General features: G+C 52.8%; 1 protein-coding gene and 1 pseudogene across 1 annotated transcript in view; both read right to left on the bottom strand.

Moving 5' to 3' along the window:
* LOC127474808 (uncharacterized) overlaps positions 1–12,266 on the bottom strand; it is a 1,366,245-nt pseudogene that overhangs the window by 318,003 nt on the left and 1,035,976 nt on the right.
* The window catches only part of LOC127474847 (PHD finger protein 7-like), a 165,410-nt gene that overhangs the window by 65,250 nt on the left and 87,894 nt on the right, over positions 1–12,266 (bottom strand). The gene's annotated exons all lie outside the window — the stretch shown is intronic.

The following is a 12,266-nucleotide window of genomic DNA, read 5'->3' as shown; positions in this document are numbered from 1 at the left end:
CTCCTGTTCATCCCTGCACAGACATAACCCAGACAGACTCGCAGGGGAACTCCACACACCATTCCCACATCACAACATGAGAACGGTTAGAAAAACATAAAATATGTACACCAACCCTCACTGCACTGCAGCATTCACAGGATGTGACACCTGTGTCCACTTTTGAAATGTTACAGCCATTCCACACAGCCTTTATTTCCTGTCAGCTGAGTATTCTATCAGCTGCATTCTAAGATGAAACTCCAGGCACATGAACAGCTGAATTTGTTCCACATTTAAACGCTGTTGCACATTTTTAAATGGAGAAAGTAGGGAAACTGCTAAGTGATCAAATTAATAAAACACAGTGAGCCACAAAAGGCAAACATACATAGTGTACAGCAGCTTTCTGGAGTTACAGATCTGCTCAATTTTTTATGTTTGGCATTCAGAGACCATGTTTCAATTTATTAAACTACTCCCGTTCTGCTTCCCCCACCCCCCTTTTTTAGAGTGTTTCAATTGCCTTTCCTTCTTCCAACAGCTGTGACAACTGCTAAAACAGTCAGTAAAATTAGGTCTGCTCTATAATCCTTTAGTCAATGTTACATTTTAATCAGAGGTTGAGGAAGATTTCCTGTTATGAATGCACTGATCCATTTAAAATTATTAAACTGACATATATGTCAAAATGTCATATATGGAGACATATTTTGACATATGTCAAATTGAGTAGATATATGTATTGCATCTGTTAGCTCATTAACTATTAGTAATTATTAGTGCTATTGTTTTTGATGAAAGAGCAAAAATTCAAGATTGCAGCTGGTTTTAAGTTATTGCATTCTTTAACATGCTCTGCCTTCAAATCAAAGCATACCTAGTGATGGTCAGACAGATGTCTCTGCACTCTCAAAATGTTCAGACAATTTTTAGCTCAAATCCTCTCTCCCCTCACCCATAACACAAGAACTGCAGAAACTACAACACCTGTTTCGTATGTCCTTATGCTCACATGTGCATATGCAGGTCACAATATACAGTCAAATCACAATTGCTATGGATATTATTAATGTGTCAAACTGTGGGGTTTATTAATTGAGACAGAGAAGCAGGTATGTTTCTGAATGTTAGTTCTTTCTCTGTGTCCACTCAATCCCACACGCCTCAAGCCCTGCACTCACACAATATATTGGGAGTGTTTTAAGATGGTTTTTGATTGAGTCAAAGAGGAAGAAAAAATTAGTTTGAATCTTGCACCAGAGCCAAAAAGACAAGTGCCCCAATTTCATTGAAATGCATCTACTCTAAGAGGCTTATCTATACTAATCATTCAAATTAGCTGTAAGAAGGTTCATCCAAGAAAGCTCCTTTGAGGGGGCTGGAGGGACAATGCATCCACACAAACAAACAAACAAACAAACCAAAAAAAGCCCAACCAAATACCCAACTTATCGTCTCTGTATATATTTCATAAAAAACGTGTCACTGTAGTAAAAGCTGTAGAAAATGCATTCTTACATTTCTGAAGCTCTCTTACACTATACACAGTGCACTGATCTATAAACCATATCTGAAAGGGGACCCTCCCCTGTTTATTTTCTGTTATTTACCCCGGAACATCCCAGTGGGTTTTCCCTGTGCCCCCTTCCCAAACTGTGCTCCCCCAGCCAGGCTGTTTGCTCCTTCCCGTCTCATTTCAGCCCCGTGCGATGGCCGCCATTCCCTTTTCCTGCCTGGCTCAATTCCCCCCAGCCCTGCGCTGTGCAGGCAGTGAGGACAGCGAGTGGGCAGCTCCCTCCAGCACACTGTCCCCTCCCGAGCAGCCTCTGCGCCGCTGCGGCCGGGGCGATGCGGTCCCTGCTCTTCCTGGCGGTGCAGGGAGAGCGGCTCCGGCAGGCAAAGTTCTCCCAGTCCATGTGCACCCAGCCTGGAACAAAGCCTTGGAAATCTTTGATCCATACACGGGATGACTGGAACCATCACTTACAGCAGGGTTATCTCTACGTGCTGTCTTTATGTCCTCTGACATCTAATGCCTGGGTTTTAAAACAAGAGATTAAAGGGGTTGCACTTTTTAAAGGTGCGAGGAACACTCAATTCAACCCTCCCAGTTGAATCAATAACACTCCAATAAATACCCACATCAGAAAAGCATCTCTTTTAAGTCCTGAAAACCAGAAAAGGGACTTTCCACGTGGATATCCTGTAATCCAGAACTATAAGGAAAGAATTCATTAGAATAAAGAAGTCTAAAAGTGTTCTGTCCAAGATCCAAGTGAGATTCTCTCTCTTCTAACATTTCACTGACCTATGAAGCAAAAATTTGGTACAGAATTAATACTGGAGAAAAATGAGACCAGTGAAAGATCCTGAGCTCAGGAGAAGTTGACTGTGCTGGGGAATCAGAGCTTTCCCCCTGGGAAATGAACTGCTCTGAAAGAGTGGGAAGAAACCAGGAACAAAGGCTGAGTTCAAATGCTCAAGAGTAAACAAGTCCTTCCTCACCAAAAGGTCTGAGCTCCCCTTAACTCATCTCTAGACATCCCTGGAAATAAAACAGCCTGACCTTGAACTCAAGATAAACAAAGACAAATTCCAAGGCTTTAGCTGGAGAAAGGTTGGGGGGGGATGTGTCACTCCCCTATGACATCACATGCTACCCATGATATCACATCCTTCCTGTGACACCACATGCTACCCATGATATCACATCCTTCCTGTGACACCACATCCTTCCTGTGACATCATACCTCCCCTATGACATCACATTTCCCCTATGACTTCACATCCATCATATGACATCAGATCTTTCCTGTGACATCACAGCTCCCCTATGACATCACAGCTCCCTTGTGACATCACGTCCTCCCTCCCTATGAAGTCACACCCATCATATGACATCACATCTCTCCTGTGATATCATATCAGCCCTGTGAGATCACATCCTCCCCATGACATCACATCTCCCCCATGACATCAGAACTCCCCTGTGACATTACATCCTTGTTGTGACATCACATCTCCCTTGTGATATTACATCTATGTTTTGACACCAAGGCTCCTCTATGACGTCACATACACCATATGACCCCACATTTCTCCCGTGATATCGTATAATCCCTGTGAAGTCACGTCCTCCCCTGTGACATCACACCTCTCTGTGGCATTATATCTCCCTCATGATGTAATACCCTTCCTGTGACATCACATTGCCCCTATGATGTCACAACTATCATACGACATCACACCGTTCCTGTGATCTCATATCATCCATGTGAAATCACATCTTTCCTGTGACCTCACATCCTCCTCGTGACATCACGTCCTCTCCTGTGACATCACACCTGCCCCGTGACATCACATTTCCCTTATGATGTCACATCCATCATATGATGTCTCATCTCTCCTGTGATATTGTATCATCCCCATGACATCACATCCTCCCTGTGACATCACATCGTTACTGTGACATCACATCGTTACTGTGACATCACACCTGCCCTATGACATCACATTCTTCTTGTGACATCACACCCTTCCTGTGACATTACACCTCCTCTGTGACATTACACCTCTCCTGTCATATGATATCATCCCTGTGGCATCACATCTCCCTTAAGATGTCACATCCACCATATGATATCACATCCTTCCTGCGACATCACAGATCACTAGTGACATCAGAGCCTCCCTGTAACATCACATCCTTCCTGTGCCATCACATCTCTATGATGTCACGTCCATCCTATGACATCACACCTCTCCTGTAATATCATAAAATCCCTGTGAGGTTACATTGTCCCCTGGGACATCACACCTCCCCTATGATATCACAGTCCCGTTGTGACATCACATTGTCCTTTTGACATTACATCTCTCCTGTGATATCATCCCTGTGACATCCAGTGCTAGCTTGTGACATCACATCCTCTCTGTGACATCACCTCCTCCCCTGTGACATCACATGCTTGTTGTGACATCACATCTCCCCTGTGATATCACATTCTCATGACATCAAGACTCCTCCATGACATCACATCTATCATATGACATCACATCTGCCCTGTGACATCACAGCCAGTGACATCCAGATCCATCCCAAGGTTGGGGGTGTGTGAGACAGGCAGAACCACAAATGCCTGCACAGCCCAGAGCAGTCAGTGTGGGGCTGTGCTTGCTGCTGCAGAGACCCCCAGGGAACAAACCCAGGCAGGCATTTGGGGGGGCGTGTCCCTAAGGAGGACACTTGCCTTATTATTGCTTCTTATTTGGAATATCTTACAGATCTCTCATACAACACCTAAGGATGGATTCTATAGAATCTGTGCCATAGATATTTGGGTTGGGTCTGGCTGAGCTGCAGTTCAGTTCCCCACAGCAGCCCTCCCAGGGCTGGGCTTGGCATTGGCAGCTGGAAGGGTGTTGAGAACACCCCAGTGTTTTGGCCACTGCTGAGCACAGCACCAACACTGGGACATTCCTTCCTTAGCTGAGGGCAAGAGCCTGGCAGGGGACCCAAGTAGGCCAGCTGAGCCCAACTGACCCAAGGGACATTGCAGCCCATGGGAGGTCAGCTCAGCTCTAAAAGCTGAGGCCCGGAGCAGGAGGGGGGCATTCATTGTCTGATGGCTGCCTGCTGAGGAACCGTCCCGCGGACCCAAGCCCTGCTCCTGGGGAGTGGCCGACCATGGCTGCTCATGGGAAGCAGAGAACAAACCCTGCTGTGTTTTGCTTTAAATAAACTGCCTTATCTCAACCCACCAGTTGTTTTTTCTTCCACCTTACTCTCTCCCCTGTCCTGCTGGGAAGGGGAGTGATAGAGCAGCTGGGAGGGCACCTGGTGTCCAGCCAACGTCAACCCACCACACACCTGAACACTTCCAGAGACTGCACCACCTCCCTGGGCTACTTGTTCCAATGCCTGAGCACTCTCTCAGTGGAAAAAGGGGTTTTGAACATCTAATCTGAGCCTCACCTGATGCAACTTTAGGTCGTTTCCTCTCTTCCTGTCACTAAAGGCTTTGCAGAAGACACTGACCCCCACACCCACTAAAACCTCCTTTCAGGTCATTGTAGAGAGCAATGAGGTTCCCCTTGAGCCTCCCCTTCTCCAGCCTCAACAAGCCCAGTTCCCTCAGCTGTCCCTCAGCAGACATGTTTTCCAGAGCCTTCCCCAGCTCCGTTCCCTTCTCTGGACACGCTCCAGCCCCTCAAGGGCCTTTTGGCACTGAGGGGCCAGAACTGGACACAGCACTCCAGGTGGGGCCTCCCCAGTGCCCAGCACAGAGGGGCAATCAGTTCTCTGCTCCTGCTGGCCACACTCTTCTCCACAAAGGCCACGATGCCCTTGGCCTTCTTGCCCCCCTGGGCACTCTCTGGCTCATATCCAGCCGCTGTCAAGCAGCATCCCCAAGTCCCTTCCTGCTGAGCAGCTCTCCAGCCCCTCTGCCCCCAGCCTGGAGCGTTCCAGGGGGTTGTTGGGACCCAAGGGCAGGCCCTGACACTTGGCCTTATTGATCCAGCCTTTCCAGATCCCTCTGTAGAGCCTTCCTGCCCTCCAGCACATCCACACTCACACCCAACGTGGTGTTGTCCACGACTTTCCTGAGGGGGCACTCGATCCCCTGGCCCAGATCATCCACAACAATGTGAACAGGAGCAGCCCCAACCCTGAGCCCTTGGGAACCCCAAAAATGACCAGCCCCACGTGGATTTCCTTCCATTCCCCACCACTCCCTGGGCCATCAGCCACTTTGTCACTCAGCAAACAGTTCCCTGGGCAAGCCATGAGCAGCCAGTTTGTGCAGGAGATGCTGGGGGAGATGGTGCCAAAGGCTTTCTGGAATTCCACAGAGACACATCCCCAGCCTTTCCCTGAGCTGCTGAGCGGGTCCTTTGTCAGAGAAGGAGATGAGGTTGGTCAGGCAGGACCTGCCTTTCCCAACCCCACACTGGCTGGGCCTGATCCCCTGGTTGTCCTGCCCCTGCCATGGGATGGCACTGAGGAGGATCTGCTGCATGGACTTCCCCGGTCCTGAGGCCAATGGGACAGGCCAGGAGTTGCCCAGATGCTCCTTTGGGCCCTTCCTGGGGATGGGCATCCCTTTTGCTTGTTGCCAGTCAGCTGGGACTTGTGCAGTTGTGCAGCACTGCTGGGGAATGAGTGAGAGTGGCTTGGCCAGCTCTTTCTCCAGCTCCCTCAGGACTCTTGGCTGCATCCCATGTGGGCCCAGGCACTTCGGGGGGTCTCACTGGCAGAGTAGGTCACTGACCATTTCCTCCTGCATTGTGGGGGCTTCACTCAGCTCCCCATCAGCAGCTTCCAGCCAAAGCCTGCCTGCCAGGTGTCCAAGGGGTCAGTTCTGCTGCCCCCTCCTTCCTTCCCCCACAATGGAAAACTCCCTCATTTTGGGTCCCTGTGCCCCAGATGGTTCCAACCACCACCTCACCCACCAGTCCCACAATCATGGAATGCTTTGGCTTGGGAGGGGCCTTCAAGAGCATCTCAGCACCCTCAGAGTTGAGAATTCCTTCCTACTATCTCCTCCAACCCTTCCCTCTCTCCGTGTGAAGCCACTGCCCCTTGTCCTGTCACTCCAGGCCCTTCTCCAAAGTCTCTCTCCATCTTTCTGGTTGGCTCCCTTCAGGCACTGCAAGGTCACAATTAGGTCACCCCAAAGCCTTCTCTTCTCCAGCCTCAACAATGCCAATTCTCTCAGCCTTTCCTCACAGCAGAGCTGCTCCATCCCTCTGATCCTCTTGCTGCTCCCCTCTGGACTCGCTCCAACAGGTCCATGTCCTTCCTGTGCTGGAGCCCAGAGCTGGAGGCAGCTCTGCAGGGCTGACAACATTACAGCCCTGTGTGTTCCAGCAAGGACACTGTGGAACCTCCTGGAGTAAAGGGGCCATTGTGACACTGTAGGGCCTTCTGGAGCCAAAGGAGCCCTGGGACACTGGACAATCTCATGGAATCAAGGGACCACTGTCACCCTGGGAAAACTCCTGGAATTCAGGGCCCATTGTGACACTGCAGCTCCCCATGGAACAAAAGGAACCCTGGGACGCTGCAGAAACTCATGGAACCAAGGGACAATTGTGACATTGAGGGGGCTGATGGAATCAGGAGGCCATTGGGACAATCCAGGGCCTCATGAAATCAAAGGAATTCTGGGACACTGTCAAACCTCCTGGAACCAAGGGTTCCTGCTGACATGTGTGTCCTCCTGGAACCAAGGGAGCCCGGAGATATTTCTGAACCTCCCAGAATCCAGGGGCCATTGGGACCCTGCAGAACCTCCTGCATTCCAGTGCTCCTTGTGAAACTGCAGGCTCTCCTACGACCCAAGGATTCCTGGAACACTGCAGAGCTCACGGAACCAAGGGGCCACTGTCCCACTGCAGCTCCTTCTGAAGCACAGGGGACCCTGGGACAGTGGGAAATCTCCGAGAATCCAAAGGGCATTTGGGGACTGCAGGGCCTCGTGGAACTAAAGGAACCTTTGGAGACTGGGGAAGCTCATGGAATCCAGGGGCCATTGGGACATGTGGGGCCTCCTGGAAGCAAAGGAACCCTGAGAATGTCTGTGGGAACAAGTTAAGGCAGCAGCAGCTGCATTCAGTTAATCAGGATCCAAAAGGAGTGTTTTGGCCCTGACTGGTGTTTTCCATCCAGAGAGTGCTGTTTGCCAAAGTGGAAACCACTTGGAACGCTCTGCATGGCAGCTTGTGTTTTTCTCTGGTGGCTGAACACAGCCAGCACATGAGGGGAGGGGAATGTGTGGGATCAGGGCACTGCTTTGGGGCCATGCTGGGAATTCCGGTGGACTAAAAGACAAAGCCCAGGCGCTGTTTCCAAAGGAACCCCAATGAAAGGGGGACGCTGGAAAGATGGGTGGACAAGTCCTGAAATGGAACTCTGTGTGTGCAGCCTCATTTTCTCCTTCAGCAGCCATAGGAGAGGGGGTAAAAAGTGGGGGTTGGGAGCCCAAAACTGTTTTGGAGGGAAACTGGAGATTGAGGGGACAATGGGAAAGTGGGAGGAACAGGGAGAAGGGTGGAAAAGAGAGGATAGTCTGGTAGGTCTGGCAGTCCCATGGGGGTCTTTGGGCACAGGGGGCTGTGAAAGGGGGGGGGTGAACCTTGAGCTTCCAACTTACTGTGGGGTGCTGGGGGCTGCTGGATCCAATCTCAGCCTTGGATTATGCCAACAGTTTAATTTAGAGGAATTACAGAGGTGTGACTGAAACACTTAGGTCACCCAGCTTTTAATGATGGCAAATCAAATCTATTGATACAAATGAGTTATTTAGGGTTACAAATGACCAGACAAAAGATCTTCATCAGGATTATTTACTGCACAATAGAAACACTAAAACTACCAGTAGTGAAGGACTATTGCTTTACATATGACAGTGGTTGACACTAAAGCAATTCTACTCAAGGTGGCACAAAAGCAATAATTCCTAATTAGAGATGGATGGAACTCCCTCAGACCAATGCTCGGGGGGAGATCTCTGCTCTCAACCTCCAGCAGTGACCTTGGGGGGTCCCCAGCCAAGGCAGGAATCTCCACACTCCCCCCAAGAAGGGTTCTGTTGGAAGAAGCTGCCCCTGGGAAAGGGGACTGGCCCTTTCTCGTCAAAAGGGACAGACTGACAGTCACTGGACTCAGAGGTTGCCTCACCATCAGGGGCTTCATTCACGTTGGAAGCAGCAGCCAAAATTCTTCCTGCACTCGAGGCACTGGTAGGGCTTCCCTTACTGGTGGGTCCGTTGGTGTCTGGTCAAGCCAGACCTGTTGGTGAAACTCTTCCCACACTCCCCACACTTGTAGGGTTTCTCCCCGGTGTGGATGCGCTGGTGCCTGACGAGGTTGGAGTTCCGCTTGAAGCCCTTCCCGCAGTCGGTGCAGCGGAAGGGCCTCTCATCCGTGTGCGTCCGCTGGTGCTGGAGGAGATGTGAGCTGCACTGAAACCTCTTCCCACATTCCCCACACGTGTAGGGCCGTTCCCCAGTGTGGATGCGCTGGTGGGTGATGAGGTTGGAGCTGTTCCTAAAGCTCTTCCCACATTCCTCACAGAGGTAGGGACATTCCCCAGTGTGGATGTGCTGGTGTTGGATCAGGCTGGAGCTTTTCGTAAAGCTCTTCCCACATTCCTCACAGAGGTAGGGACGTTCCCCAGTGTGGATGAGCTGGTGTTGGATCAGGCTGGAGATGCTCTTGAAGTTCTTCCCACATTCCCCACACGTGTAGGGCTGTTCAGCAGTGTGGCTGTGCTGGTGGCTGAGGAGGCTGGAGTTGTACCTGAAGCTCTTCCCACATTCCCCACATGTGTAGGGCTGTTCCCCGCTGTGGATGCGCTGGTGGTAGAGGAGGCTGGAGTTGTACCTGAAGCTCTTCCAACATTCTCCACACGTGTAGGGCCGTTCCCCAGTGTGGATGCGCTGGTGGGTGCGGAGGTTGGACCTCTGCCTGAAGCTCTTCCCACATTCCCCACACGTGTAGGGACGTTCCCCAGTGTGGATGTACTGGTGTTCCATCAGGTGGCTGTTGTTCCTGAAACTCTTCCCACATTCCAAGCACCTCAAGGGCTTTTCCCTGCTGGGAGGCTGATCAGGGACCACCAGGTCAGAGCTCTGGTTCAAGCTCCGGCCGCCTTCCCAGCACAGGCTGGCTCTTTCCTCCTCAGAGCACCCTGGGCTGGCTTTGGAGCCCCTCCTGCGGGGGGATCTCTGGCCCTTTTCCTCCCCGCTGCCTTCCTGCGCCGGGGAGCCCTTCAAAACGGCCTCTCCCACCAGGGTCTCACGGGGGGATTTGTCCTCCGCGCTCTCCGTCCTCAGCTCGGGGCCTGGGGCAGGAAGCAAGAAGGACAGGCAGGGGATTTGCCTCCGGCCCACAGGGAAGGCCAAGGACATCCCCCCAACTCCAGCCCCGGCAGGACGGCGGCGCCAGCGGGGTTGTCCTGCAGCCGGGGCCATGCTGGGCTGACAGAGCCAGCACAACACCCACCCAAAGGGACACTGACTTCCTCCTCACCTGCCTGGGGGGCCCAAGGCATCTTCCTCTTCCTCGCAGCCTCCTCCTCCATCCGCCCAAGCTTTGGGAAGGACAAATCCTGATGGGGGGAAAACAAGGGCTGAGCATGTTGGCTTGGGGGTTCCTCCTGCCCAAGTCCATCTCTAGAACTCACCGGGCATCCTGTGTCCATAAAAACCTCCAAAACACCAAGACTCATCCCAGAAAAACCCAAATCATCGACATTCAGGCAAAAGCCTATAAGAAATAGTGAGAAGACTCCTGCCCCCCCAAACCGCAAAAAGTTGAGATTCAGTTAAAAAATACTCTAAAATATGAAGATTAGCCCAAAAAAATTCTCCTAAGAGTTCCCCTTCTCTGGTTTCCCCCCTCTAGGGTTCAGAGAGTCTCTCCTGTCTGGGATGCTGGGAGTGTTGGGGGTCCCAAGGCTCCCTTCTCCTCTGATTCTCGCTTTCGGGATGCTGCATTCCCAGAAATTCCCCCTCTCCAGGTTCTCCACTTTGTTGTCCTAGGGGATCCCAGGGGTCCCCACTGTCCAGGCTTCCCCTTATCCGTGCCCCCCCTCTCCAGGCTCTCAGGGCTCTCGAAGCTCCTCCCTATCTCCAGCCTCCCTCGCTCTCCAGGGATCAAGGCATGGGGACACCGAGGTACCCCCACGGCAACCCCGCTCCCGCTCTCCCCACTCCCCTCAGCCCCCCCCTCCCACCCCTTTCCCATCAGGCCCCCAAACCCCGGCTCCCCCCAGCTCCCTTTGGGGGTGACCCACCCGCTCTTTTCACTTCTCTCTGTACAAAATTGCTTCCCAATATCCAACCTAAACCTCCCCTGGCACAGCTCCAGACCCAGCCCTCTTGTCCTACTGCTGCTTCCTGGCAGAACAGCCCCACCCCCACCTGGCTCCAACCTCCTGGCAGGGACTTGCAGACAGTCAGGAGGTCTCCCCTGAGCCTCCTCTTCTCCAGCCTCAACACCCCCAGCTCCCTCAACCTCTCCTCACACCACTTGTGCCCCACTCCCTTCCCCAGCCTCGCTGCTCTTCTCTGCTCCTGCTCCAGCCCCTCCAGGGCCTTCCTCAACTCAGGGGCCCAGAGCTGGACACAGCACTCCAGGGGTGGCCTCACCAGCGCTCACTCCAGCCCAACAATCCCTTCCCTGCTCCTGCTGACACACTCTTCCTCACACAGGCCACCAGCCATTGGCCCTCTTGGCCACCTGGCCACACTCTGCCTCCTCTTCAGCTCCCTGTCCATCCCCACTCCCAGCTCCCTTTCTGCCTGCCTGCTCTCCAGACACTCTGGCCCCAGCCCGGGGGGCTGACGGGGCTTCTTGTGGCCAAAGGGCAGGACCCGGCCCTTGGCCTGCTGGAACCTCATCCCCTTGCAATCAGCCCATGGATCCAGCTGGGCCAGGTCCCTCTGCAGAGCCCTCCTGCCTTCCAGCACATCAACACACCCCCAGCTTGGGGTCACCTGCACATTTGCTGATGAAATGCCTGGTTCTGCAGCAGCTGCAGATGCTCAAGGGGCAGCAGGACCAAGTCAGGGGCCTGGGGGGGCCCTGGGGGGCTTTGGGGTCCAGGAGGGTCCTGGGGGAGCTGGGGAGGGGCTTTGGGGATTGGGGGTACAGACCAATACAGACCAGTACCTCCTCACTGCTCCCCAGATCTCTCCTGGAGCTGGACCACGTTGTCCTGGGACACCTGAGCCCCCCCCAGTGCCCTCCCAGTACAGCCCAGTGCCCCCAGTACAGCCCACTGTGTTCCTGTCCCAGGGTGCCAGGTGATCCCTCTTTGAGGGGGGCTATGGGAGATCTGGGGGGATTTGGAGGGGTTGGATGGAGATTTGGGGGCTTTGAGAGGCATTGGTTGCATTTGGGAGAGTTAAAAGGGTCTTGGGGGCATTGGGGGGTCAAAGGTATTTGGAGAGGAGGGGACTAAATGAAAAAAAGGAGGTTGGGGGACATTTAGTGGGGGGTAATGGGGCCTAGAGGGGGAGAGGAGTGGCTTCCCTACGAGCAAGTGAGTCCTGAGACCCCCTTCGTGTCCTCGAGACTCTTTTGGTGTCTCCAACTCCCCCCTTGGCACCCCCAATTTCATTGTCCAAAAATCCCTCACCACTGTCCCCAAACCCCATCCCTGATGTCCCCAACCCTCCATCTCACCCCAGGAACCCCCCTGAACCCTCTGACACCAAAAACGCCCCCCCCCTCCTGCTCACAGAAAGGCCAAGGGCATCTGGGGACATGTTGG

This window comes from Manacus candei, unplaced genomic scaffold (assembly GCF_025592945.1).
Source record: "Manacus candei isolate 608988 ecotype Guabito, Panama unplaced genomic scaffold, ASM2559294v1 h1tg000045l, whole genome shotgun sequence".
In the NCBI taxonomy this organism is placed as follows: Eukaryota; Metazoa; Chordata; class Aves; order Passeriformes; family Pipridae; genus Manacus; species Manacus candei.
Note: the sequence above shows the minus strand (reverse complement) of the source record. Positions and strands in the feature narration are given on the sequence as shown.